Raw genomic sequence first — 5,973 nt, 5'->3', positions numbered from 1 at the left:
AAGTGGACATCGGGTATATTATGAGTCGTATGAGAAATATGAATGATAGATAAAGGATTTAACCCTCCTATAATTAGAAGAGATATTATTGGCCTCTTGATTGAGTGAGATTATAAAAGCATGGCCATGCTCAAATAATGATTTGTCTTCATAGTCTACTCATGGATCAAGTAAACCCGGATTAAATGTTGAAGAGGATGACTAAATACATGCCTCGAGTTTAATCTATAATATGTATGGTTAAAGGGATTTTATTACACGAAAAACATTAATCACGAAAGGTTTTATCTAATCACGATTTAATTATTGTTTAATTGGGTAACAATGATGTATTACTAGATACCGCTCATTGTTTATAATTTTATTAGAGAATAATATTATTTCCAATTAAATAATAGCCTATAGGGTCGCACAAATAGAGCACTTAATGGAATAGTTAATTTAAATTATGGATTTAAATTAATTGATGATTATTCGAATTTTATTATACTTAAGTAAGACTTAATTGAGATAATATAAATTCGAATTAAAAGGAATGGTTTTGCCCATAATAATTAAGTATGACTTAGTTATTAATTAAATAATAGAAATTCGTTTTTATTATTTAATCCAATACCTACTAGGGTTGGGCTTTGCTGTTATGGGCCTTTTTAATCAGCCATTATAAATAGATAATGAGAGGTTAAAGAGGCTTGGATGTTTTGTAGAAAACCCTAGCAGCAAAGAGAGGCAGAGGCAATTCGGATCGTCAAGAAGGAGGCTAGTACATCCATTCCGTAGCCATGTTCGTGAGACGTTCTTGGAGGTGCTCGTGTGGATACCATAGATGTATTTCTCCGAGAGGTAGACACAAAGCGTGATAGCTAGGATCTCCGTTGAGTTCATGAAAGTTAAGCTCTTGAAAGGTATGATTCGTTATCTCCATAATCTGCCCACAATTATACATGGATCCTGTTTTGGGTTTCGAATTTTTTTTGTTTTATTTACGTTTATCCGCTGTGTTTTATGCCTCAGAACCCAACATTTTTTTCATCTTTCATCTTTTTATATTTGTCTGCCCCAAAAATATCATACTTCAACTTATCTGCTTTAGTCTTATAAAATAACATACAATCATTCTCGCAAGCATCAATCTTCTTATACCCTATATTTAGCCCACTTACCATATTTTTAACTTAACTATATTTTTAAGGCAATGTTTGTTTATCGAGGAAAACAGATCCAATCAGCTCAAGTAACTCGTCAAAACCGTTTTGACTACAATGGTGTCTATTCTTAAAGTGCAACAACTCCATAACAAATGACAACTTTATATAATTTTCATGATTAGGAGAAAGCGGTACTGAGGCTTGATTCAACATATTATAAAATTGAGATGCTTCTTCGTTCGGTTCTTCTTTCATATCTTCATTTTCATTTTATTCTCCTCCAAGGTCCCTTAACATTTCGAATAAATCATACACGTCATCTTCACCATTCTGATTGGTTCTCATGAAATAATGGTTGTGAAAATCAGATTTTTCTACATGATAATACCATCTTGTATACGACTCAATAATTCCAAATGATATAAGTGCATTTTTAAATCATCTTCGGTCCTCCAAAATAATTTTTTACACTCATTGCAAGGACAGAATATGTTCCCATCAGAATTTTTTATTCTTTGCACAAACTCAACAAAACTATCAACACCTCTTTTATACTCATCAGATTAACCACCTATAACATTATCCCTATGGCTCATCCAACTTCGATCCGATGACATCTACAATACACATATATAAATTAATCACTTATTCATTTAATTTTGCATAATAAACACATAGATTTTATGTCTAAAGCAAACAAGTGAAAACAGAAAATTAACTAGTAAATATATGAGCCAAATCTTGAAATGAATTCAAATTATAAAATTTTAATATAAATAAAGCTATCGTGTTTTTTTGCTAAATATAAATTATCATGTTGTATGTATTATAATTTTAATATTACAAACACATACCTGATTATAAGAAATCTTTGATAATGAGCAGTATAAGCTATAAAGATTGACCCACGATTACAAGAAATACCAATCAAACATGGAAAAGGAAGTGCACAAGAACATCTGATGTAGAAGGGAAAAAGAAGGAGCTCACGCTATCACATTGACAGGGACATGGACGTTGCAGGGGAAAAGTAATCTAAAAATTAGGGTAAGGCTAAATAGTAGAGTTATCACGTATAGAACTACTATATACAACTGATTCTGTCACTTTTAAGATACACATAAATATAACAGATTCCATCACATTTAAAGTGTACGTAAACATAATAGATTTGGTCATATACAAAAGTATTAACCGTGTTGGTCACATTTTTTATTTTCGATAATTAGGGGGAAAGCTCTCGTGGTCAATGTTGACTTTTATTACCATTGAATCCGTCATATTTATAAAATAGTCAAAGTCAAATATGTCATCTAATTAAATGTAACTGGATCCGTCACATTTAAGTGCTCCATTTTTCCGTCACAATTAGTCCATCACATTTAGGTTGTGTAAGGGTTACAAAAATCTGCTTCCATAGTTGAATAATGTTTAATTAAGAAAAATATTCTAAGTCAGCTATCGACAAGTCACAGATCAAAGAATATAGAGATATATGTCAAGAAGTAAAAAATGGCTTGTATGGAAGTCTCAAGAGTTATCGATAAGTCAATCTGTCTGTAGAGAACTAGAGATATCGCCAAGTCAAAAAGTCCATATAGAGAACTAGAGATACTGATAAGTCAAAGTCTACTTGTAGAAAACTGGAGATATCGACAAGTCAAAATCTACTTATAGAGAACTGAAGATATCGACAAGTCAAAAGCTTATGTAGAGAATTGGAGATATCGACAAGTCAAAATCTACTTGTAGAGTTCTGGAGATATCAACAATTCAAAAGTTTATGTAGAGAAGTAGAGATATCGACAAGTCAATGTACTTGTAGAGAACTGAAGACCTCGATAAGTCATTATACTTATCGAGAAGTAGAGATATCACTATGCCATAAGTGGACATAGGTAGCGATTTTTAGCTAGCGTTGCACGAAAAGCGTTGCATTATATAAAAAAATTTTAGTTTATTACAAAACAGTGGCGAAAGCGTTGCAATATATTGAAGCTACGGTTGCTAATAACTGTTAGTGTTGTGCAGCATGCAACAGTAGAGGTCATAGCGTTGCATTAGACATTTTTTTATTTAATAAATGCTAACATGGAAAACAAATATGAGGTGGCATGTTGGCCCCGTGTGGGACCCACAGTTGCTGACATGGCATGTGGGTCCCACGGGAGGGGGTCAATTTTTGCTGATGTGGCACATGTGGGACCCACAAGGGGGACCCATTGATAACGTGGCATGCTGACGTGGCGTCAGTGGGTTCCACGTGTGGGGCCCAAATGCTGACGTGGCATGCTGACATGGCATAGTGGGCCCACATGCTACCGTGGCAGCTGACATGGCACTTTAAAGCGTTGCATTTGCTTTCTGGTGTTGCGGTAGGTTATTTAGTGTTGCTTTAGTTATTGTACTATTTTTAAAATTTATTTGTTATATTCATATTCTGATTTTTTTTAATTATTTTTAAATGATCCAACCATACGGATGATGATGTTACCTACTAATTTTAAAGATGTGTATTTTTTTAAAAAATAGATTTTATATCATGTGCTTTTATAATAGTCAAACCACGGTGCACACGGGTTCCCATTACGTAGTCTTGTTCCGGGTGGTGATTCTATTTTTTTTAAAATTCTTGTTTGACGATCCAACCATACGGATGACATTACCTACTAATTTTAGAGATGTATAAATTTTTTAAAAAGATTTTAGATTTTATATCGTGTGTTTTTATAATAGTCAAATTACGGTCAACACGGGTTCCTATTACCAAGTCTTGTACCGGGTGGTGATTCTATATTCTTAAAATTCTTGTTCAACGATCCAACCGTATGGATGATGTTACCTACTAATTTTAGAGATGTATAAATTTTTTTTAAAAAAATTAGATTTTATATTGTGTATTTTTATAATAGTCAAATTACGGTCAACACAAGTTCTTGTTAGCTAGTCTTGTCCCGAGTGGTGATTCTATTTTTCTAAATTCTTGTTCAACGATCGAGCCATACAGATGATGTTACCTACTAATTTTAAATATGTGTAATTTTTTTTAAAAAAATTAGATTTTATATCGTGTATTTTTATAATAGTCATATTACGGTCAAAACGGGTTCCGGTTACCTAGTCTTGCCCTGAATGGATTCTATTTTTTTAAAATTCGTGTTCAACAATACAACTGTACTGATGATGTTACCTACTAATTTTAAAGATGTGTAATTTTTTTAATAAAAAAATAAATTTTCTATCGTGTGGTTTTATAATAGTCAAAACAGGTTTCATTTTTTTTAAATGATAATAATTTCTTACTTTTAACGTTTGATGTATACTCCTAATTTATTAACGAATTTAATTTTAAAAATAGATAAATTATTTTAAAAATTAAAATAATATTTTTTTAATAAGATAATGAACTTGGGACTTGAACACTAGCAGGTGTGAAAATTGAGCTCATTTTGGTCCAAAAAATGGGCGGCTAATTTTCCTCCAATCAAAATTTCACTAACTCAAATTTCTTTCACATCTCTCATTCTCTCTCAACCTTATCTATTCTCTCTCAACCTTATCACTCCCCCTCTCTCTATAGATGTACTCTCCTGCCCCCCTCAGCAATCCAGTGAAGAAAGCAAATCACTTCACAAGCCCGAAGCTTTAAAATCAATACGAAACAAGATCAATTCCAATATTGTGTTGGTGCTAAAAAGGCTAAATCAATTAAGGTTCAGTTGGAAGATATGGACCGATCTAATGCTGAAAATAGGTGGCTTTTGGGTTGTAAAGAGGGCACTCCAGTGGACCGGACTAACTCTACAGAATGGGCTGATGAAGAAGCTTAAGGAGCCAGGTATGAAGATTGTTAGGTCATACACCACTGTAGAATGGGGTTGAATACAGTGTTATTACATCTCAAATATATCTAACAATCTCCCCCAACTTGTAAATTATGCAAAAATATTCAAGTTAATAGATTTGATGATGTCAAAAACATTTAAGTTAAAATGCAATAAGAGTTTAATAAGACTATTAACTACAACTTACAGAACATGTAGCTTTACCAACATCACTGGATCAATCTGAATCCATAATGATTCTTAAAAAAATCTTTTACCAGCTTATCTTCAGCTTTTCTCAGAACTTCAACTAATTGTGCTTTGACTTGCATCAGTTCTTCATCTTTGTTGTCACCAATTTGATAAATGGTTGTTCTGAGAGCTTGAATTGATGTTCTTTCAAGTCCATCACCAAGTCTAATAACTCTAAGATGTGAAGAGTCTTCATTATAACATAAGCATCTTCCTTTCAGAATAACTTCCACCTTAGCAGAATTCTTTAGCATAGGAATTTCTCTTCCATCATCTTCAGTAATCATTGGAATGTATTGAGAAGCCTTTGTACCAGAGATTCTGAGAAGATCTCTTATAGCCTTCAAAATATACTCTGACCGTCTTCTTGTAACATCAGATTTTACTTCCAAAAGATAGTGAATATGTTGAAGCTCTCTGATAGACTTCTTTAGCACATCAGTATCGGCTAGTCTGTAAGTTCTTCCATCATTGAGAAATAAGATCAATTTCTCTTTTAGATTTTCTTTATCATGAGCATCTATCACAATTTGAGCAGACAGCACTTTGTCAACATGCTTTTGTTTGATTTGTTCATATGGTTTGTCTGTCAACATGAAAGGATCTCTTAGAGTAACTTCTACTCCTGTTTGTATCTTTTCTTCATCAGAACCTAATCCAGCTCTATCTCTAGGTTGATTGGCTCTCAACCCAAACATTTCGAGTTAATTAATCATAAGATTGGACTTTGGTTCAATTGGAGTAGCTTT

The sequence above is a fragment of the Apium graveolens genome, chromosome 7 (assembly GCF_009905375.1).
Source record: "Apium graveolens cultivar Ventura chromosome 7, ASM990537v1, whole genome shotgun sequence".
NCBI classification, from domain to species: Eukaryota; Viridiplantae; Streptophyta; class Magnoliopsida; order Apiales; family Apiaceae; genus Apium; species Apium graveolens.
Note: the sequence above shows the minus strand (reverse complement) of the source record.